General features: G+C 46.9%; 1 protein-coding gene and 1 pseudogene across 2 annotated transcripts in view; both read right to left on the bottom strand.

The window, feature by feature from the left end:
- Stk24 (serine/threonine kinase 24) overlaps positions 1-24,287 on the bottom strand; it is a 120,897-nt gene that overhangs the window by 80,005 nt on the left and 16,605 nt on the right. The gene's annotated exons all lie outside the window — the stretch shown is intronic.
- Positions 14,216-23,071, bottom strand: LOC110344685 (protein JTB pseudogene; annotated as a pseudogene).

Genomic DNA, 24,287 nt, shown 5'->3' with positions numbered 1-24,287 from the left:
CCTCTTCTGAAGAAGGGCTCGGGGACAGACAGGTAACAACAGAACATAATGTTATCCATCTCAGTTAAATAAAGCTATGAAGGTCAGCACCCACCACTGCAGCTACATGTGGTGCGATGTCACACCCAGAGGCACTGGCATTTGCTGAGAGATCTGAGATTTACGCGGCAACGGAACTGCTACCATTGTGCCCATGCTAAGAGGCGGGGCCTTAACGGGATATTATGAATGGATCAAGGTCATTACTGAGAAAGTGGGCTCCTGAGAAGGGGGTGGATTCGGCTGATTTTTCTCCCTGTCACAAGGATTTTTTTCTGTCTCTCAAGCACACTCACTGCCCTTCTGACATGTTGTGACACAGTTCGAAGGCCCTCGACAGGTGTTGGTGACAAGTTCTTAGAAATCTCAGCCCTTAGAACTAGGAGAAATTTCTTTATTATTTACTCAATTTGGGGTATTCAGTTATAGAAACAGAAAGTACACAACAACACTCAAATACAGTACTGATTTCTCTAATAACAAAAATCTTTACCATCCATTTGAGAAACAGCAAACAGCCCAACTTCCCACTTGGGGGAGTTTCAGGGTTTAGTGAAAACTTCAGGGAAATGACATTTTGCCCTTCCTACTTCTGGTGGCTTTATCTTTTCCCTCATCCTTTTATCATGACTAAACCAGGCTGTCTCTAAATTTCAGTCAGCCGAATTCTACCTACTTCCTTTCTGCTTAAATCTTGTCTTTATTTTTAATTACAAGATTTAGGAAAACCAAGAAATTATTCTTAATCATATTAAGATCAAAACCCTTAATTGACCAAAATAAGCAGAAGATGCATTTTGCAGGTAGAAGGGTCCAGGCACAAGACCAGGCTCTGAGAAGGCTCCCGAGCCATCCCCAACATGCCTATGACAACACCTGTCTGGCTCAAGCACCCGAGGGCAGCTGAAAAGCCAAGTGCAGAGGCCCAGGTGAGCCTGAAAGCAACAGTACCCAGAAGCACTTCAGTTGGGTAGGGCAGGAAGACACTCTTGGTCCAAGCCAAGGGCTTGCCAGAGCCCAGGCTCGCCCAGAAGCCACGGCTAGGGAGGCTAGGGAAAATCAACAGCCACAGCACGAGCACTGGCCACACCAACACACAGCACAGTGAGGGTGTGGCACTGGCCACACCAACACACAGCACAGTGAGGGTGTGGCAGGACGCGTCCAACCCTGAAGGGAGGCGGCCAGGAGGCCTCAGGCGAGGCTCTGTCACCATGAAGGCCTCCTAAGGAAAAAGCCCATCCAAATTCAATTCTAGGAAATGCTAAGAGATCAGATGAAGAAAAATCTGAAATGGCCAAATTTTCATGTAAAATTTATGCTGCCCGTGAATATATGTCTATTTTAGTCCCAAATCTGCTTTGCACACACACAAAGGAACTCTCTAATTTTTCAGTTATTCTGAATGGCTGATCATTCAATGCAGAGTGAGAACCCCATATCTAGACAAAACAGTAATAAACTCTAAAAGAGTGTTGATGAAAATTACAAAACAAATTTCTACCCAGCACTCGGGAAGCTAAGACAGGATGATTGCTGCAAGTTCAAGGACAGTGTAGACTACACAGTGGAATCAAGGCCAGCCTGAACTACACAGCAAGACCTTGTCTCAAAAAACATTTTTTTCCATAGATTGAAGTGGTTGTCTCCTCTAGGTGACTCTGAACACATAGTAGTGATGGGTGGCACAGGTTATCCTAATACGTGGGTCACTATCAACCAACTGACTGCCATTTGGCAAAATGTCGAAAGAAAAATGAGTCAGTTGGCAGCGGTCCTCCATGCTTGGTTAACGGGGTGTCACTACCACATAGGTGTCCAGAAGTTGATCCAGGAATTCTAGGAAACTGTCCAGGGTCCTGCCCCTGCAGAGCATCTCTGTCGTCGTTCGCCACCACCCAAGCAGAAGCACACAATCTTAAAACACAAAAGAAGTTAAATAAAGCCCAGTGACACACACTTGGATCCCTGGGTAGAAGGATCCCAAGTTCAAGGCTAGCCTGGGCAACTTGGCAAGATCTTGTCTCAAAATAAAAAGGGCTGGAGGCACAGCTCAGTGTAGAACGCTTGCCTAACATGCAAAATTCAATCCCCAGTATTGTCTGCACTTCCCAAGAGGAACCTAACACATAAGATAGGTAAGAAGTCCTGGGCCAGGGATTTAGCTCAGTAGTTTCACCGCCTGCTGCGCAAGTGCAAGGACCCGAGTTCGATCCCTGGTACCAAAAAAAAAAAAAAGTCCTCTACATATCCATATAAATGTTTATTATGACACAGACCCAAAGGAGACAGCAGTATATAGACGGCAGAAGCCTAGTGGCTAGCTTGAAATTCTGGCTCCAATCTCTGCCTACTCTGTGACCAAGGGTAAGATGCTTGAGGTCTCTTTTGTTGCATCGATAAAATGGGGCAGACAGCAGTACTTTCCTCTTGGCTTTGTCATGAGGATCCAATGAGAAAGTTTCTATAAAGCTTGTGGCCCAGAGCCTAGAGGACAAATAAGCACTTAGCCCACATCCTACTATTAGGAATTTGTATTTGTACTGTAGAGAAATTCCCATGTCATATGAAGCCTTAACACCACACTGAAAGCTGTGTACGCACCCAAAATTATATGTACAAATAATTGACAAATAAAGGACACAGCATCTGTGCATAGAAACAAAAAGACTGGGAAGCAGGTAAGTTGGAAAGAGGAGGGAAGGAGGGGGAGGGGAAGAGGGAGAAAGAGAAAGAGAAAAAAGGGAGAAATTTTGAGGACCTGAAAATCACTTTACCCCCCTCTCATATCATCAATGCTCTTCTTTCCTTGTCACTTCCGCTGCTAGTCCCTTCAACCCCGTTATGCTTTTCAGTTTACCACTCTTGACATCTTCAACGCAAACCTGGTTCCTTCTCTCCTCTACTTCACCCCAAAAGTCCAGAGCAAGGAGGAGCAAGATCCTGGTTACGGGGTTCACACCTTCTAAAAGGGGAGGGGATATGTGGGCTGCACAGGGACAGTGTGCCAGGAAAAAGATCGAATGAGGACGAGGGAAGACCCCAAAGGCAAGCCAGAGTCGAGAACACTGGAAGTCCTCCAAGCAGAAGCTGCTCCATGCCCTGGCTGCACACCAGTGACTGGGTCACAGCCCCTTCCCCACTCTAGATCCAAATCCACATTTGGCCCTGCCTCTCTCTCTCAAGACAAGGGCCCTCTCCCGAGGAAGGGCCATGCAGTCACGAGACAGAGCTGGGCTCTGGATGAAGAGAAGACAAGTGACCATCTGAGTCATAAAGAAAAGGTGCTGCCCAGCTCTTCCTGGCCACACAGCAGGGCCTGCATCCGCAGACACGCCACCCTAAAACTCCTCCACGAATAGGAAGCACATCACCCCCACTTTATAAAAGCTGTGGTCCCCATGCTCCTACAGCCCAGGTGAGTATTCTGTGGGGGCACCAGATACACCTCGCTCCTCCGTCACCTGCACTTCTCCACACCAGGCTTAGGACGAAAAAAGCAAGTGAGGGCACTGGGGAAGGCAGATCTTCCCAGGTCAAAACAGCAGCTCTCCACACTACCGGGAAGGGCTGCGTGGAAGTGTCTCCAATCGGAGCAGTCTGTGTCCTCACACGCAGCCCACACCCCTGATAACACACACAGAAGGCCGGCCCCGGCTCCTATGTCCCGGACAGGCCAGGCCAGGCCAGGCCAGGCCAGGCCAGGCCCAGACAGATCAGTGACCTGCCTACCTGCCTACCTTCCCACACAAAAGAAAAACAGCAACGATCTGTGTGTTCACCTAACATTAGCACTGTTCCAAGACCGTCCCCAGCTTCTGACAGTTACACTTAGGACTTTTCTACTTTACAATGGTGCAAAGGTGTACACATGTGAGAGAGCACACTTGGAATTTCGAATGTGGATCTCTTCTTGTGCTAGTGATCCAGCAGCAGCGAGAGCACAGCTCCCAGTCAGACCCAGCATCTGCCATTCAGAAGGCCTTGCTCCTCCAAATAGGTCAGGTGGGTTCAATGCATTTTCAGCATAGGATATTGTCAATTTAGGAGAAGTTTATTGGGCTGCAACTCCATTATGAGTCGAGGACCGTCTGCACATCTACCGTCCAAGCAGGCTAAACCTCAGTAAAAGACACCACTGACAATGGCCCACACTCTGAGAAAGCCACAAGGTGAGCACTTCCATGCTCCCTCATCTAATACAGAGCCAAACGCTGGCCCTCTCGGCCCAGTCTAGTGAGAGGCAAAGCCAAACACTTCAGACCAGCCCTCGGGATTCAGACGTCTTTCAGAGAAAAATCACAGTGTGCAGTGTCCTACTGCTCCTTGAGATTTACAAAGGGAAATTTCAAAGCTTTGTCCTTGGAGCCCAGGCTTCCATAATACTTATTATATTTCATGTCTCTAGAGAGAGCTGATTAAAATAGTTCTATGATGACTTAAGTACTTTGTATTTTTAAAACTGAGTCGCTATTACCATATTCTTTTGACCATTTCTGGCAATGAAAAATGCATGTGGCATTACTAAGCAACTCTCAAAGTTACTTAGCTTCAAATGTACAGCTTCCATAAACCATACTAGATTGCTCCAGCAGAAGCTAAGCTTTTGTCCATGTTCTTCCATGAAAACAAAAAGAACCCAACTCTGTTAGAACACCAGAGATGCGGCTGAAGCAAAGGAACCAAGCTGAAGGACGTTTCTCCCTCCCTCCGCTGGCCCTCATCCCTGACAGTGCTAGGCATGGGTTCTTGCCAGACATCGCACCACCACCCAGTGGCGCCCACCGCAGCCAGCACGGCCTCTACCTTTCGGAAGTGAAGAAAAGCCGCATAGCCCATAGCCAGGAGAAAAGGACTTGTGGGAACTGCATGCTCTGCAAGCCCAACAGTCACCAGCAGTGACCTCCAAGTTGGCCCCCCCACCCCACCCCCAGTGTGGGCGGCCTTCTCAACCTCAGCTGCATAACTGCTGCCGCTAAGCACCTCAACTCCCAGTCCAGAGCAGCTAGGCCCAGCATCGGTGGTAAAGCTCTCCAGATGACCCCAGCCAAGGCCAAGTGCCAGCGGTGTAGTCTAGGAGATGCCCCAACCTCTGCAGGACGTTCCATCGGGGCTGACACCTGGCCAGCTTTCACCCTGGCCCCTGCTCACTCGGGAAGGAATCGCACCACCATGGGGAGCACCCGCTGCAGCTCAGTTTCCCTCTCCCACCGCTCTTCAGCTGTAGCCCGACCTACATCAATCTCACCTTTTGAGATTTGAGTATGTTTTGAGTATGATCAAGCTGGTTAACGTAACATCTCCAAAATACAAACCTTTATTTACCAATAAATGTATTTTGGCAAATGGTGCCAAGAAACTCAAGGAATTAACAGACTTTTTTTTCCAGTCTTCAAACATTCTCTCTCAGAAAAGTCTCATTGCTTTCAGGTAAAAGCTGAATGACAAAAGATCATTTTAAAACTCTGAGGCCTAAATCACAGGTTTACACAGAAACACTTCCTCCACGTGACAATAACTTACTAATCACTTAAGCAAGGTAAGCTCCTCTTGGCCTGTTCCCAAGAACACAGCATTTCCTTTTCTAAGTGGCAACAATCAGCTTTGTCCCAGACTCTGTCATGTCCTTCAGAGTACGTACTTTACCCCAACCCTCCAACAATCATACAATCTGGAGAGAACCTGAATAGATATCTACCTTATTTAACAAAAGAAAGTAAGTGGGGCAAAGAGATGCTAAATCCTACAAATTTCCATGTCTCAGCCTACACAGCCAAACAACCAGAACTCTTCTCAAAACTCTTGTTTAATACTTAGTATCAAGCACCTACTATCTTTAAATGGATGTTCAGGGTAGAAACTGCTCTAGCTAAAACAAAATATGTTAAAAAAAATTTTTTAAGCATTTAAAATGGGGGAAATGACCACACCACAGAGGTAAGTGTGCCACTCCTGGCCACAGGGTCTGATGTGCACACCCCCACCTGATCTGTTCCCTGAGGAAGCTGTGGTCTGAAGCTCCAGGAGGCCACAGGAGAACAGGGCACAGGGTGGTGTGGGCCAAGGCTCGCAGCCCATTCTCCTGTGACGTGCTCCTCCTTGGCAGGGAATGAACAAAAGGCTCTGAGGGCCAACTAGGCTGCCGACTCCCTGCCCATGCCAAACGCTCTAGGGTTCTTCATCCACATCCCCTTTGGGCCACACAAGGCTGAAGTATGAAAGCAGAGGGAGATGAAGAAGCGAAGCTCTGGATTCTAACACACTTGAAGTCACAAAGCTGGGGCAAGCCCAGGCCCAGAGGACTATGCGCCCCCAAGTCCCCAGAAAGGAGTCTCTGCTTCTCCCCAGGCTCCCCCAGGAGTGGCAGATACAACAGAAGACTCCCCGAGTGGCAGAAAGGAAGCCGGGGATTTCCTTGAGATGCCAAGCAGGCCCAGACATGAAACCAGGACGGTTCTGTTAGACAAGCACTTGATGAAGAATATACAATGCCTTCAAAATAGATTATATGTTGAGAAATGAATCCTGGCTCTTCTTTTACTAAAACCAAAATACACACAAGAAAGAGGCACACAAAATACTATGATCATGTTCCAGGTTCATCAGCACCAACAGCAGCAGTGCCCGCCTCGGAGGCTCCTCCCTCACCAAGTCAGTGCGTGGGCAGTTTTCAAATGCATGCCTTCCTGGACCTCGCAGCAACCCCACAGAAAGGGGTCACCATCCCCACGACACTCCATGGAGGAGCCCCAGGGGCAGACCTGGCACAGGCCAGGAAGCAGGGGTGGCCAAGCCCATCAGTGGCTGCGCGTCGTCCTCTGCAGCGTGTGCCGCACAGTCCACGGGACGCCTGCTTCAAGGGTCCCTGTCAAAGCTCGCCCTCAGCTGTCACACAAGAACACCACCACCAGCAGGAGTAAAGCCTGATGCCGCCTCCAGCACCTCACAGGTGAAGCTGCCTTCCCGTGGGCGTTTTATAAAAGCTGGTGATGACAAGTAGCAGGAGACTCAATTCTAGAAATCAGACCAAGTAGTTCTGGTGTAGGCAGATTCAAACAATACAAGCATTTCCTTTACCTAAAAGTCCTTGCAAGAGGAAATGGCTGGAACAGCAATGCTTAAGATCACAGACAACGAGGAATACATGTATCCTGCCCACCACAAAAGAAAGTGTCACTCAGCATTCTGGCCCTAGGTGGGCAGCAAGGCCAGGAGAGAATGGAAGCAATCAAGATGCACACAGTACTCACCAAATCCTACACCTCACAGAAACCCTGCAGGCTCAGTGCCAAGCAGCTGGGCGGCTGGCAGCCTAGCAAGCTGTCTAGTGCAATGCAGGGAGGACCAAGGATTCCACGGTGACGTGAGAGGTCAAGTGACCACGCTTCGGTACAGGGCCACTCAGCACATTCCTGAGGGGCCGCATGGGCCGAATGGTCTCTGATGGATAGTCTTCTCCTCTCTTTCTTTCTTTAAACAATCTTTGTAAAATGTAAAAACCATTCTCAGCTCATGAACTGACAAAAGCCAGCTAAGGGCAGCGGTAGTTTGCCAAGCCCAGCACCAGACTGTCAGATGGCTGATACAAAACCGCTGGTCACTGGCCCTGCCAGTAATTCCACAGCGGGAAGCCAGGACTTGTGCCAGGGGGCCACCTGCGCCTCTCAGAAGCATTTCTCAGACATCGTGACAGCCCTGGAAACACCCCTGCCTGCTGTGTCACTGCCAGGCTCCCTGGCCTGTCCTCCAGCTGCCAATGGCCAAAGAGGAGAGAAATGTGAGCACTCATAACCTGGTCCCTAGGGGTTCCACATGTTGGCTTTTCTCATAATCGCACTACCCACACCTCTAAAGCAGCTACCTCTGCAGATGAAAGTGGAGGCCGGAAGAGTCAGTCCCTTGCCCCAAGACAAAGCGAGCTCTGCAGCCCTAAGGCCAGCATCCTTTGTCAAGCACACTCACTTTTCAGTCAGTGCAGTGATGGGAATCTGTGTGGATGGCAGGGTTTGGCCACACGGTCCTCAGGTAAGGCTGCATGAATGGCACACACAACCCACCCACAGCAGGGACTCCACCCCTGGTCCAGCTCGCACCTCTAGGCCACTGTGTGCTTTGAATCACCTCCTAGTGAGCTCAGTCTACACTGGAGAATGCTACTATGCAGGAGACCCTCCATAAGGTCAGCTGCATGTGAGTGACGAAGGCCACAGCCACCAGCTTTAGTAGAACCGCAGACAGCCCCTCCGGGTGCAAGGACAGGCTGGGGCTCTTGTCTGGGGCCGCCCTCACTGCCTGAAGGGCAGGGACCCACCTCCAGGTACAGGACGGGACCCAGAAGAGGCAAGCAGGCCAGAAATGTTACGCTCCCATGTAGGGAATGAATGCTGAACAGACAAGACAGGACAAGACATTCCTAGCCTTAAAGTGGGCTCACATCCCTGCCTCAGTGAACACAGGGACTGAGAAAGCTCACCCCTGGAGTTAAGAGGCCTAGATGTGACTCTGCACTGGGAGGAGGAACCCTGGACAAGCCACCGAATTGCTTGGTGCCTCGGTCCCCTCTTCTGTAAACTGGGGTAATGTTATGGCTTGTGTCTAGATGTCCCCCCAAAGCCTTACGAGGATGAGGTGGAACTTTCTTTTCAGAGGCAGCTGAATTTGAATGTGTGATGCTGGGGCTAAGGGCTGTGATTACTAAAACACTACTCGTGAGCGATTAGTTTGGCACTGCCCTAATCCCGGTAGTCTGAATAAGAAAAAAGGGACAGAAAGACGCTGTTAAACTCCCTTGTTACCTTTGCTACCCTGTGCAAGCCGTGTTATTTCTCCTCTGCAAGTCCTGCCTTGGAGCCAGCCAATTATGGACTGAAACCTCTACGAACTGTAAGCCAAATAAACCCCTTCCCTTCTAACTTCGGGTGTCAGGTATTTTGTCTCAGCAATGAGAGAAAACTAACAGGTAATATGAGTAGCTGCATTGTGGGGTTGCTGGGAGCATGAAGACAGGTGCCTAGCTGCTGGAGTTAACCAGCATAATGAACTGGACTTTGAAATAAGCAAAGATTATGATAGATAAGACATATTTCAATAAAACCACTTGTAGGAAAAAAAAAAAACACACGGTACATATTGTTATACATCTGTCCCTCCCACATCACTGCAATCCTTAAGGGCCTTCTTTCAGTTCACCCTGCCCCAGGGCCTAGGAAAATACGTAGCATACAGTGATAGCTGGAATGTCCCGTAGATGAAAGATTTTTTTTTTCCAAGAAAATGCTTTTTTAAATTTTATTTTATTGGTACATTTTAGGTATACAATACAATGACATTCATCACTGGAAATCTGCACCTTTACATAATCTCTCTTGGTTCTTATTTTTCCCTTCCCTTGCCCTTCTTTCAACCCCTCCACCCCTCCCTGTTTACAAAGACTTTGTTTCCATTTTTTCATTTTCTCATATTAATTCCATTCCTTTCTTTCCTTTCCCCTACCCCTCCCACTTCCCCTTCCCCTTTGCCCCTTTTCTTCCTATTTCACATTATCTATTATACCTTTTAGTCCTTATTTACACTTTCAGTTTCTCACACCAGAGAAACTATTCGGTATTTACACATGTGTGTCCTATTTATTTCACTTAAGAGTATTGCTTCAATGTGAGATGAAAGACTTTTTGAAAATAAAACCAAAGGGCTGGGAATTTAGCTCAGTGGTTCCGCTGCCTGCCCTTGCAAGCACAAGGACCCAAGTTTGATCCCTGGTACTGCAAAAAAAAAAAAAAAAAAAAAAAAAAAAAAAAGTGATGAAAATAAAACCAAAATAAACAAAACACAGAAGTCTGTCTTGTTCCATAACTCCAGGAATCACCTTAACTTCACATCCCTGTCTATGCTTTTACTAGTCAACTCCCAAAACCAATACCAGTGTGGGCCCCGAGACAAATGTCCGTGAAGCTTCAAGCTGATCAAAGCCGGGCCCCCAACATTCCTGACACATCCTGACCAACGTTAGCGAAGTGCAATACTCACCTCTGTTATGAGCTTAAAAATGAAAATGATTTCTTTTATGTTTTCATGCTAGCATCAGTACAGAAACCTTTGGGGCTCTAAGTAGAGAATGAAGATAGATCCAAAAGAGATAAAGTTTTCAAGAAAATTACAATCTCATTTAAAATAAATTTTTAAAGTCTCTCTGGAGAGATTTGTAATTTCTTATTTAGAAGTAGCCAGTTTTGCAGTGTACCACATACTATCTTTAGAGAAGTAAATCATTTAATCTTCCCCTCTTCGGAGATAAGGAAATCACAATTCAAAGGTTAGAGGAATTGCCAGGGTTATAAAACAAGAACATGGCAGAGGCAAGATTTGAACTAGTTTGTCTCTGCAGCCTCCACCCTTTGTTACTACACCTTACACACATTTGTCATACAGGAATGTATCTTGTTTACTATCTCATCAGCAGGTACTGGTTTTACTGAAACCAGAGACTAAGCAGAAGGACCTATCACATAAATTCTAAGGAGTTTGGAATACAGTGAGCAACACATTTTTATTCCATCATTATTACAGCTACTGTATTAGTTGAGAAAATAAAATCCTACATTTCACAGCAAGATCGATGAAGTCCCTCCTTGGTAAGCCTGGTCTCCTCAAAGATACACTCCCCCTTGGCACTACCCAGATAAAGTGACACAGAGACAAAAGAACCAGAGCTTCTCTTTCTGTCCATTCCTTCTCTGTTCTGAACCACAGGCAATTTTAACTTTTCATTTTTTACCGCAGCTTAATAAGCAAAGCATATTCAAGACTGCAATATCCTCTGGGCATGGTAATCAGCTCTCGTGATTCAGTTTTTTCCTGGCACCACATCCTACCAGTCCCAGTGCTGGATGGTACATGAGCCACTTTGTTGTTAAGTGTGGGCTTAAATAAGCAACCTTTTGGAAGGTGTGCAAACCTAAATAAATATTGCTGAGCAAGCACTGTTCCAGCCAACTCTCTTGTGTATTATAAAACAGGCAAAAGAACTAACAACAACAACAAAAATACATTCCTCAGGAGGATGAGACAAGAAGATTGCACATTTGAGGCCAGCCACCCTGGGCAATTTAACAAGACCCTGTCTCAAAATAAATATTTTTAAAAGGTCCGTGGATGTAGGTCGGGGTAGAGAATTTGCCTACTACGTGGGAGACTCCAGGTTCAATCCCCAGGACCACAAAAATAACTCATTTTTATACAATTAAAAAAAAAACAAACAAAAACAGGAATGGTGGCACACACGTGTAATCCCAGCCCTCAAGAGGCTGAGGCAGCAGGGCCACCTTGAGTTCAAGGCCAGCCTAAACTACACAGCAAAACCCTACCTCAAAACAAACAAACACACAAGGAAATCTCTACCGGTAGGTTGGTTCCAACTTCCTCCCAGCTCTCCACTTTGCTGATGGCAACTGAAACAGCCTCCCTCATAGACTGAGTCCATTTGCCACTGCTTAACAGAATACTGGGGCTGTGTGATGCAGGAAGAGGTCATTCCGCTCGAACTTCCAGAGGTTCCAGAGCACGGTGGGGATGAGCCCGGCTCTGGTGAAGGCCCCTGTGGCTCCAGCGCGTGGCACAGGACCCCATGGCGAGAACATGTGCAGGACAGAGAGACCAAAGCAAGACAGACCCACAGAGTTCAGGAGGGCTCCAGCAGTTTCAGGAGATGATGGCCTTAGTCTCGCTGAGACCCGGGCCCCACCTTACCAAAGTTCCTCCTCACAACCCCATCCAGGGACCGAGCCCCAACACATGAACCCTGGAAACACACACACAAGCCAGACCTGAAACCACAGCCCAGACTGGGTTCAACTCCACTGGAGGCAGCAACCCTCAGTGCCCAGAGCACTCTGTGCCCTTTGGAGAACCATCATAAAGAGCTCATTAGACCAAGAAACAGCCTACAAGGAGGTTCCTTTACTTCGGAGGAAGACACAGATTAAAACCACACGGCAGCACCTGACAAACACCCAGGTTTCCTGGCTCCTAATCTCCACTGCACCTTTTCGTGTTAAATCTCTTTCCTGCTAGCCAAGCAGGCCACAATGAAGTTTATTTTCTAAGACTTTAACTATATTTTCTACACACCCAAGTATTAACATTCACTGTGTATGGCACAATAATTCAGTTTAACTTCGAACTCCATAATTTCCAGACTGAAACTCCATATAGCCCAACAATAACAGGTAGATGGCGGGGGGGGGGGGGGGGGGGCACCTTCTGACCCTATAGTCAAATGCAGAAAAAGCACAGTCTAGCAGCCTGTATGCAACAAGAGGCCTGACTACAGCTACCTGGGCCTAACAACACCCACAAAGGCTCAGGAGGGGCAGGAGGCCAAGGCGGCCACCTCCAAACAACCCAGCTCTACCCACATACCCCAGAGAGCTGCTTCTTTCCCAGAGAGACAGATGAGCACCTGAAGGGCAAACCAAATGAATAATGCAGCAAATATGCTCCCCTAGCTGGACCACCAGGCGAAGTGTGCACGTATTTAATGGTAACTCTCACAATTATTCAAGAGCAGTAACTCAATTTTGATTCAAGGGTCAGATTTTAGAAACTGCAAACCTTCCAGGAGGATGGAGCAAAAAAGGCCTCCAAGCATAAAAATAGCTGTCACAAATCCCTGAGTGTGCATGTTCTGCAGTGCACAGAAGGGACCCGAGTGCCTCTCTCAAGATGTTCTGGTCCCTAATGAACACACGCTACTACTCCCAGGCAGAAAGCACTGGGTTCCACTGACAGCAGGTTAGAAGCAACCAATTGGGTGAGAACCCTAAGAAAGTGGCCTGGTTACCAAGAAGAGAAAAACCCAGAGCACAAAGAACTGAGGTCACAGGCCCTCTGCTAGCAAATCCTCTATTCCCAACCAGCCCTAAGGATGTCACTGAATTGGAGCCGGTCCTAGGTCACCTATGCAACTGAGAGAGCAAAGAAATGTCGACCCTAGCCCAGAAGGTGAAGTCCAGAAGGGCTGCACTGAGATCATGCATTCAGATATGTGCAGGCTGGGTGGGAAGGATCACCAGTAAAAATCTCACACCTACACCCGCGTCCACACCCACCCAGCCTCCACCAGCTCAGCCCAGCTGGGATCAAGATGATCCCATCTTCAACAACCTCTAGCACAGTGCTCTCACATACAGTGCTACCAACCCTGCAGTGAAAATAACAGCAGCCAATCCTCAGGGGAACTTTCCACTTGGTGTTTGAGAGAGGGGAACGTGTCTGTAATATCCTAGGATTATTAAGTGGAGGACCTGACAACAAACTGATGTACAGACATTACCCAACATTATCTTTTATCCTTATTCTTCAGCTGTGAACTTCACAAGTATCTGTGGAAACATTAGACAGGTATTTTGAAAACGACCATGAACTAGATTTAATTTTTCTGTGTAGATAAAGGTCATGTTTTTCTTGCAGAAATGGTGATACGGAGACGGTACTGGAGACCAACAGAGAGGAGACTGCTGCACAGACAGATGCACAAAATAAATGGGAGAAGTCAGAGGCTGGCTGGGGGAGAGCTCCAGGCTGTGGTGTATTGCTATAAAGAACACGAATCTTTATGGAATCCCAAGAAATATTAACCTTGCTGGCATCAGTAGAAAAGTTCCAAACTTGCCTTCTTTTCTTTTAGATAAAAAATGTACAAGGCCATTCCCGGGTAAAATCCAGGGGGAAAAGTCACCTAAGTTTACCATGCAGTTGTTTACCAAAATAGAATAGGAAAGTCAATGTCTGCTCTTGGATTTAAGCCAAGGCACTGTACAGAAGTTGTGGAAAAATCAGTACAGAGGTTCAATGTTGCTTTCCCTGCTCAGTGATTTTAAAGAAACTGAGTGGTGGGCCAGGGATGTAGCTCAGCAGCGACACAGCGCCAGCCTGGCAAGAGCGAGGTCCTGAGTTCAATCCCTAGTACCAAAAAAAAAGAAAGAAAAGAATTTTTTTTTTTTGTATCTGTGATTTTATTATTTCTTTGTGCATAGGGTTGAGGGAAATAGAAGTTTTGACTGCAAAATAAACTTTCTAGCCAAAATTGCCCCCTAGAAGTCTTAAGTAGTAAAAGAGGGAGGAGACAGGTACTCCGTAGATTGTCACCCCTTTTCCTCTCTGTTCCCATGACTTCCCGTTCCAAGCAGATTACTTTTTTTTTATTGTGCTCATGAGTGATCTGAAGAGGAAGATGGGGAAAGTGTGTGTCACCACAGACTCCAAAGAAGCAAGGGTATAAACTAGTCCATCCCACTTTTCCTGCTGAGACATGTTAAGACCCAGGATAAAGAGTGGTATAGCTAAATGGATTCAATTTGTTTCCAGACCTTTTCCAGAGCCTCTCTGTCCAGTTGTCACTGTTGAATGACAAGGCAAGAGAAGATCAAGGCCACACCCACCACAGCCCCTTCAAATTTCCAGAACAAATCAGAGTGAGCGGCAGCTTTTGAACTCATTCCTCTTAGATGCACTGCATGTGATTTTCTCTGTGTATCCTGTTGAACCACACTCAGAGATGGTTTTAGCCTGGAAAGTAAAACACGGAGTGCACTCTTCTGCCACCATGAACTCTTCCACCAGCCAGCACGGCAAAGTAGAGATGCTCACCAACAGCTTCTCCTCCCAAATGGGAGCCTCTGCTTGACTGACTTTTATGGGGACAGCGCACAGCAACCAGCAAAGGTGATGGGCCTGGTTGAGGCCCAGCCTTCCTGTGCTCACAGGCATGGAGCAGTCAGGGTCGCGCCTGCATTTGCTGGCGAGGGACTCTAGGTGCTCTGGCCCGGCATCGGGCCTAGGCCCTGCTCACCTTGGCGCGGCCATCTTGCCCACAGAGCAAGACAAGAAATTTTTCGTGATTTTTTTTTTTTAATTTTTCTGAACTGCATTCCCATGCCCACATAAGACATGCCTCTGTGTACTTTTTACATTATGTACAACCCAAAATCCTGGGGTCCTGTATGGATCCCAAGTGCAGCGTTCCTTAATTCTTTCTGCTATTTATCACAAATGTTGAATAACCAAGTATGTACTCCATAAAAATAGTATGACCTAGGGCCAGGAATTGAGCTCAGTGGCGCCACTGCCTGCCTTGCAAGCGCAAGGTCCTGAGTTCGATCCCCAGTACCAAAAAAAGAAAAAAAAAAATAGTATGACCTTTTCCTTAGTTTAAAAAAGCTCCAAAGTATCTGGACTTCTAAAGCACCTTTCTGATTATCTGATTTATATGTTAGTAATAATCTGCTTTACAGCCCTCTGATAAACATAGTAAATGAAAGTGTATTATCAGTGTTAAAAAAAAAATATATGCCCAAAAAATGACTTCTTCCAGACTCGAGGGGTTTGGCACCCACACCACAGCCTGTCCTTGAAGCACTGTCCTTCTCAGTGCATCCTCTGACTGTGTCCAGGGAGCCATCTGTGCGGTGGAGTGGGAGAGGGCAGGCTGGTCGGGCACAGGCTTCCTTCCATGACAACGACATGCAGTGACACACCGTCATCTGCCGCAGATAGGAAACAGGTCAATGAACACTGCTGAGGGAGTGTGAGCTGACCACCACCAAGTAGCTAACCATCTTCTACCATATCCAGGAGATCAGTCACCCACACAAATCTGTTGCAAATAAACCACATATTAGGCAAGAGAAATCTTGTTTTACTTCTGGGTCCTTCTTGTACAAGGCTTGATAAAAACAGCACATAATACATAAATGGGCAGATGTAAATATACTGGCCTAATACAGAGTCAGTGATGCAACTTTTAAAATAACTAGGAAGGGGCAGGGATTTAGCTCAGTGGTTCCGGCGCCTGCCTCACAAGTGGAAGGACCCAAGTTCAATCCCCCATACCAAAACAATAAATAAACAAACAAACAAACAAACAAATAAAATTAAATAACTAGGAAGAGATTTCCAGCAAGAGACATCAAATGAAAGGCACATTTATGCAGGTATCCTGACTCATGATGAAATCAATGAGAAAGAAAATGGGAATGAAAGGCTACCTTGGGGCCGGGGATTTAGCTCAGTGGTTCCAGCGCCTGCCTCCCAACCACAAAGTCCCAAGTTCAATCCCCGGTACCAAAAAACCAAAAAACCTAAAAAAAAAAAAAAAAAAAAAAGAACCCATGTGAACATTCTAATATATTTCGGGGCCAGGGATTTAGCTCAGTGGTTCTGGCAAGCACAAAGTCTCAAGTTCGATCCCCGGCACCAAAAATAAACAAATAAATAAAAAGAAAGGCCACCTATAACAAAGCTGGAAGACAGCTCTAACCCTAAGGCCTGCCCAGTCCAGTGAGATCTGAAACAACCTGAGGGACAGAGAGCAGATCCACAGCTCCAGGGTAGGCATGCGCCCTTTTCCAGGGGTCTGGGGGCCTGGTCGCCAATGAGATTCCTGGGTGGCAGCTCCAGATGGAAGAGCCGCCCAAGGCTGGCTGAAGAGAAGCTTCCCAAGATAAGGGACTGGAGGAAGAGGCAGCTGAGCAGCGACCCCATCATCAAGGGACCAAGGGGTTCAGGGGGCCACCCAGGCATTGCGGAGGAGCAAGCAGGGGTGCAGCCCACAGGCACAAGGCAGAGCAGGCGGGGTGCAGAGCACAGAGCAGCCCCAGGCGGCGGCACCCTGTGGAGGGCTCTCACCCCACGTCCCCACGCTGCCCTGTGTGGATTGCAGGTCCAGACACAGGGTTCCTGCAGAAACTGTGAGACGCCTCCAAAAGGAAGGGGGAGAGAAGAAGAAAATAAGCAAAAGGAAACCATTTCAGAATTCCCAAAGGTGAAGGGAAATGCTCAACTATTTCTCTCAACTCTCAAAGAAATTAAAGAAAATCTAAACTCTTTTTTTTTTTAATCTTAAGAGCATCAACACAGTTGGAGATGAATATAATAAAAACCATTATCAAAATAAACACATTAAAAGCAAAAAGTCAAAGAAAAACTACTGAAAACAATGATGTAAAGAATAGCAATCACCTAAAGACAGGAAAGTCAGAAAAGATATAAAAGTGATCAGAAGACAGAAACGTGTAGTGAAGTGGTAGAGTGCTTGCCTGGTGGGTGCAAGACCCTGGGTCCAATGCCAGCACCACATCTGCAGAAGGAAATAAGAAAACAGCAAACACCCACTTCTAAGAGCTTACTGGGGAAAGATTCATGCAGTTATTGATGCTTTCCATAAATTTTTTTAAAGCTACAAACCTCAGGGCATGGTGATGCACACCTGTAATCCCAGCGCTCAGAAGACTGAGGCAGGAGGATCGCTGCAAGTTCAAGGCCAGCCTGGGCTACATAGTGAGTTCAAGACCAGCCTGAACTGCACAGGGAGACCCTGTTTCAAAAATCAAACCAACAAACAAATAAATAATGCAGACAGCCCTGAAGGATTAATTGCAGGAACTGGTTCTGTTTGGGCTGGGGAGAGTGATGGGGTCGCTCATATATACCCTCAGAAAACATCTGGAAAGATGGACACAAAAGTGCTATCAGGGCTGGGGATTTAGCTCAGTGGTTTCACCCCAGTTCGATCCCGCATACCAAAAAAAAAGTGCTATCAGGGGTTACTATGTTTTTATCTTATCTGTTTTTCTTGTGAACAATAAGCCTTGTATTTTACAAATTTAGACTCTAGAAAAGAGCTCCAATTTTTCCTGGGGGGATGAAGCGAGGGAGACAGATCGACAGACCTAACTTCAGGAAGATTTTAAATTTATTCTTAGATCTCACTCTGCCTGCTGAAGATCAGGTATCAGATGACTCTAATCCATTTTCCTGAATCAATCTAGATAATAATAAACTAAATGCAGCAAATTGCCCTTCTATATTAGACATCCTATGATTACTGTATTAAAGAATTCTCTTCCTAAGGAAATCAACAAAATGAGAATACTAAAAAAAGACAAACCACCTCAAATTTTCAAGAAAAAAGAAAGGCTTTGTTTTTGAGGGGTGTTTTTGTTTGAGACAGGGTCTCCCTGTGAAGTTCAGGCTGGCCTTGAACTCATTATACAGCTCAAGTTGTCTCAAACTCACAGTGGTCCTCCCGCCTCAGCCTCCCAAGTGCTGGGATTACAAGGATACACCACCATGCCCGGCCAAAAAAGTTATTTTTAAAGCCATTAAAAAAGTTTTTTTCTGAAGCTAAGAAGCATGACAGTTTCAAGAAATTGGGAGAATCTGCGAATTTCTTAAGAAATGGATGTAATTCAATACATGTTGTAGAACCTTTGTCGTTCTTGGATTAACTAAAGAAGGCTAAGAAACAGTAACTCTGCATACGAAACTGTTCCACTCGGAGCAGTGCGCAAGGTTGTCACTGTGGCAAGAGGAGGGGGCTGGCATCAGGTGCCATGCAGCGTGAGCAACTCCTACGGAAGGCACTAAAAGAAAAGAATAGAAGGCAACGACCACATCCTCTGCTGTCCTCCCCTTAGAGATCACAAAGGCCTGGCCCACAGGCCTCAGAAGAGGCCCACCTCCTACTTCCAAAGGCCTAATTTCCTCAGAGTCCTTAAGTGCTATAAAAACAAACCAAATGGCCCTTGAACAATTCACTTTAAAAGCCTTTGCGTTTGGTTTTCACTCTTTTCTCAAATGATGACATCAGACCAGCCAAAACTTGTAAGCTATGCACAGTGTTTCTACAGGTGACCCAATTCCACCGAGGCTGTGGTGACAGACTTTCTTCAGTCTCCACGAGCACCTGTCACATGCAGCCTCACCACCCCCAGCCCTACTCAGTCTCCTGTTCAACCAACCCAACCAAAGACCAGCTCATCCTCCTAAGATCACCCACAACAGGCCTCACCTCCACACCCACAGCTGCAGGGAAAGTCAAATTCCCACTGGAGTCTTCCCCAAGAACCAAACAACAAGAAGGTGTACTTTCTCAATGAAAACAGAACACACTATCTCTTCGTGTTTGTCACGTGAACCCTTTCAGTTATTCTTCACACCTTTATCTGAGGCCCTTAACATCTCAGTTCTTTCTTTCCATATCTAATGTTTTAAGGTACAATTTTTATATTAACCTTTTTTTCTTTTGAGACAAGGTCTCACTGCAGTTCAGTCTGGTCTTGAGCTCATTACATAGCCCAGGCTGGCCTCGAACGTGCAGCAATCCTCCTGCCTCAGCCTCCTGAGTTCAAGGATTACAGACGTGCACCACCATGCCCAGCTATATTAACATTTTTAATGGCCAAAAATGATTTTGTTTCCTGTGAGCTATTTTTCCAGTCCGTGTCCTGACTCTTCTTGTCCTTATTACCAACTGATCAAAGTAAAGAAGTGTGTGCAGAACACCTGTAAGTACCTCTCCACACCCCTGTACCACATTCTCCATCACCTACCCAACCACATACTCCAACCCATCGATCCATAGAGAGCAATCTGCTCTAACCTGCCGCTAACCCCTCCACTCAAGGAGGCCACTAGGGAAACAGATCCTGTCCTGCTCCTCGAGAACTCAACAGAGAGCCCCTCACCCTCTTCTCCAGTGGGCAAATCCACGGGAGGACTGGCATGTGTACCGAAAGAACAGAGTCTGCAGCCATGCGGGCCTGCATCCTCCTAGGTATCTGCCTCTCTACCCTTAGTTTACTCATCTGTATAAAAAGAAAGAAAAAATGCTTACAGGATATCGTTTTCTTGGGAATAAAATACCAAAAATAATTTTTAAAAGCCAGTGCTAACAAATGTTTGCATTCTAGTCTGACGTGACGTCTTAGTTGCATTTTTCTCTGAGCCACAATGCAGTAGTGGAATCACAGATGAGCAGTTTACTGGCACAGTCAACCTCCCTTATGTCTGGATAGGAGACGGTATGTCACACAAGTGACAACGAGCGGGCCCATTCAAGAGTTCACCTTCCAGGGCTGGGATTTAGCTCAGTGGTTTCTCCACCTGCTGCACAAGCGCAAGGACCCAAGTTCGATCCCCGGTACCAAAAAAAAAAGTTCACCTTCCAATCACACACTTGACCATGCACACACTTCACTATTCTCCCTTGTGCCTGTCACACCTCACTCTATAAAAAAATGAATAAACTACTGAATCCACTATGTGGCCTTCCACAAGCATACGGATCTCCTAGGTAAGCCCTTAAGAGAAAACAAAGAAGCTGGATGATCACTATTCAGGGGCTTTCTGCACCTGGGCTGCTGCTAACACAACGCCTGCTGCCAACTATTGTGAGATAATATAGCTAACAGAAGGGTTTCCATTGTGAGAATTTTTGTTCCAACCATTTGAAACAGGCAGCTGATCATCACCTGGGCTTACACATTTTCCTCCTTTAGCCTAATGCTACTGTCTTAGTCTGTTCAGGTTGCCAGAAGAAAATGTCTTAGGCTAGGAACCTCATGAGCAACACACCTTAGAGTTTGCAGCTCCGGAGGATGAGCAGTCCAAGATCAAGGAACTGGCACATTCCTGTGTGGTCAGAGCCCATTCTTAAAAGTGGCACCTCCCAGCTGTCTCCACAGAAGAGGCGCCCTAAAGCCTCTGGTCCACAAAGGCACTGTCACATTCACAAGGTCTGGTCTTTGGGACCTAATGTCCTCCTAAAGGCCCCACACCTTCATACTGTCACACTGGGGGTCAGGTTTCAACGTGTAAACTTGGGAACACGGAAATATTCGGACACAGAGCTATCCCCCTTTCTTCTCTGCCTGCCTTTGTGCTGTAACCTCACGGAGTAAGTGGTCACACCTTCCATCTCCTGGACTTCACCATCCCAGTTTCCACAAGAATCTCTCTCCCACACAAAGGTCATCCACAGCACACTGCTGACTCATTAGTACAGTTTATTTACACTGGCCTGAGCTGGGATGCTGAGATCCCCTCTGTCAGCTAAACCCAATGCTCCGCCAGGACTGCCACCCTGGCTGGAGAACCTCGCCGACAATGTTGGTCACCTGCAACTGACGACACTCTTCACAGAAGGTGACTTGTTTCTTCTGTCGTTTCTGTTGTAAGCAGGAGCCTCCTTCCTACATTCCTGTCATCCTCAAATTACCAACCAACAGCAGGTGTCAGCGAGGCCCTGCTGTGCTGCCTAACATACGTCTCTTAAGCTCAGGGGGCAGTCAGCCTTTTCCCGGGATGGGGAGACCTGGCCTGAAACTCTTGGCTCAAAGGTGAAAGTCTTCATTTGAATAAATTCTCTTGTTTAGTTCCAGAGGCCCAACGCAACAATAAAATGAAGCCATTTAACAGCCTACTGGTGAGTACCTTCAACCAGTACGTTAACAGTCATTAAGACGACATTCTACATCAATTTCTGAATTAGAGGGAAGATAAAGTTCAACTTTTAGCAAAACTACACACACAATACTGTGATCAGCCTATAAAAATCAAGAGCTCCCTTGGTTTCTCAACTCTTCTTGTTATCTGTCTCTGGAATAAATCAGAAATAAGCTAAGAGGCCAGCAAGCCCATTGTATGGGTGACCCTGAATTATCCAATGACTGGAAACCCCATGTTCCACCTTCCTTTTTAGCATTTCCACTCCAAGCTAAATCCTTCCAATACTTTCTCTCTCCCATGATATGAGGTAGAAGAGGGGAAGGAAAAACCCTAGTACTCTGCATTTGTACAGGTCTCACCCCAAACCACAGACACCACATGCCTGGGGGCCCTGTGCCCACGGGTGCCCCAGGAGCTGAGCATGCGCAGCCTTCCCTCCTTTGTCCACTCTGGCCGCACCTGGAGCGACCGACCTGCTCCTCACCAACAGCAGGGCAGCTGCCGCTCACCCTCACACGGTGCATTATCCAGAGCAGACAAGCTGGTAACGGGAATAAAACCATACCATTCTGTATTGCTTACATTTTCTTCTTTTTTACCATTAGTCATGCATTACTTCTATTGTATTTTAAATAAACAAAACTGTATAATAGCTCAGTGTTTCTTTAAAAAAAAAAAGTGTTTACAGCCAGGGATTTAGCTCAGTGGTTCCGGCACCCGCCTCGGGTGCCTCGAAAGCCCAAGGTCCCGAGTTCGATTTCCTGGTACCAAAAAAAAAAGTGTTTATATTCTCAAGGGTCACCTATCGTATTCCACCACCACCCCACCCCCCGGTTACAATTCCCAACAGCCAACCATAGGAATTGGGATGAAGGAAAGGACTTAGACCTGGGCACTTAACCCAAAAGCAGGAGGCAGGGTCACAGCGGGAGGCGGGACAGCCCCATAGGCAGGCATCTGCAGAGGCCATGGGGACCTGGCCCACCTGTCTCTGGGAGAGATCTTCACCCACCTGATTCAGCCACAAAGAATCAGTAAGGGAAATTTAAAGAAATCAACAGGAAAAAGGAGGACTTACTAGGAGGAGAGGGTCGTAGCTCCAACCTCAGTGCCAACCCCTAGCTTTGTAACTTTGCCTCAAGGGGACCCGAGGGGAAGAAAACCAACAGGAATGGCACAGCACTGTCCTTGTCAGTTGGGGTGGCTACTGAGGGTACCCTGAGAACCCCCATGGCGCACAGCTTTCTTTACTGAGCAGGGGCTCCCAGCTCCCCTAAGCAGGACACACTTTTTGGTCTAGTCAGAAACTGAAGAAGCGAACAACACAAAAAATGGTATCCACTCCCCCAAAAATCTCCAGTAGGACCAAAAAGTCAGGCTTGAATGACATTCACACTGAATTCAAGACAGTGAAACCCTTCTGTAGGGTGCTGTAGCAGGAGACGCACATCACCATCCATCTGTCCAAACTCAGTGTGCACTCGGAGTGAGTCGTGAAGTCTGTGGATCTTGGGCGACAGCAGTCTGACCACTCTGGGGGGAGGTGACAGGGAGGCTAATGTGCATAGGCGCTGTGGGTGTATGAGGCACATCGTGAATCTCAGTACCTTCTCCTTAAGTTGTTGCAAACCTTAAAAAGTCTATTAAAAAATATATATATATACACATATATATATACATATATACACATATATATATACATATATATATATATATATATATCTCCTCATCATTCTACCCTCAAAGAGCACATACTTACCAAACACAAGTGAAGTCCACTGCTCTTCACAGAAAAGAACTCACCCTAAAAATGGGCCACTGTGCCTAAAACAGTAGTAAAACAAGAGTTCCGACTTATCCTGCTGGGCTCAACACACTGTCGTCTCCAAGCCTGCAAGTTATCCAAAGCACTGCGCCTCTTACGGAGAAAATTACTAGGAACAAATCACCTAGAAGAAACTCCAAAGTCCTTTTCCTGTTTAAAACTGGCATATTAAAATGTCTAAGTTGTACAACTATTACAGAAAATTATTTTAATAACATGATCTCCCAAAATAACACTGCTTTCGTCTTTTCTTCCTCTCCTGATTGGAGCCACATGTGCCTCTTACATAACCAGCTGGCGTCACTGCTGACAGTCATGAGTTCTGCTTTTTCATACAGTGAGACCCGACGTCCCATCGTCCTCAGCTCCTTCATAACCGCCAGGATGACTTGCTGCTGTCCTCATAAAGCAACTGCCTTACTAATGGAAAACCAAGTCTGAAACTGCTTGTCAATAGAACATTAAGGAATGATCTGCTCCAAATAAAAACTCCTTCCTCGAGCCAGGCTTGCGCTCCTTTGTGGACCCTTACCAGGCAGGGTCCTGGACCAGTGTACACTGCTGAGCCCCCGGCTGACCAAGCCCTCCCGTGCCAGGATTCCCTGGAGGAACTCTCTCGGGACTTCTCCCTCCTACCCTGGGAAACTGTCATGCACCTGGGCTTCTCCAGCTCAAGCTCAAGGGGCAGGGGACACAGACTGGCCCGAGCCTCAGCCCTCTTGTCCAGGGTTAGGGACACTATGTAAGCCAGGCCATGTGGCACTTCCCCAAGAACCTGTGCTAGAGCTACTGACAAAAGGCACTCCTTTCCCTCCTCGGTCACTTCTGGTGGCCACCTTTATCACTAGCTAGGGAACACCTACCGGAGAAGCCAGCCACCAGCAAGGACCCTGGGAGCCGCAGCAAATGCAGCATGAAACACGCCCTGCACCCCCAGCCCTTTCAGGGGTGTGAGTAAACAATCTCCCCTTTCTCTCTACTCAGTACAGAACCAGCAACGTCCACCCATCTGCCCTGGCCACAGCAAGCGAGGCAGGGTAAAGCAGAAGCCCAGGACCCCAGCATCACACGCCCAGGTTAAAATGAAAGCCTGTTTGATTTCATTAACCTAGAGGTGAAAGACCAGGATGTTTAAGTA

This window comes from Heterocephalus glaber, unplaced genomic scaffold (assembly GCF_053883595.1).
Source record: "Heterocephalus glaber isolate CG9 unplaced genomic scaffold, H.glaber_assembly_v1.0 deba00001578, whole genome shotgun sequence".
In the NCBI taxonomy this organism is placed as follows: domain Eukaryota; kingdom Metazoa; phylum Chordata; class Mammalia; order Rodentia; family Bathyergidae; genus Heterocephalus; species Heterocephalus glaber.
Note: the sequence above shows the minus strand (reverse complement) of the source record. Positions and strands in the feature narration are given on the sequence as shown.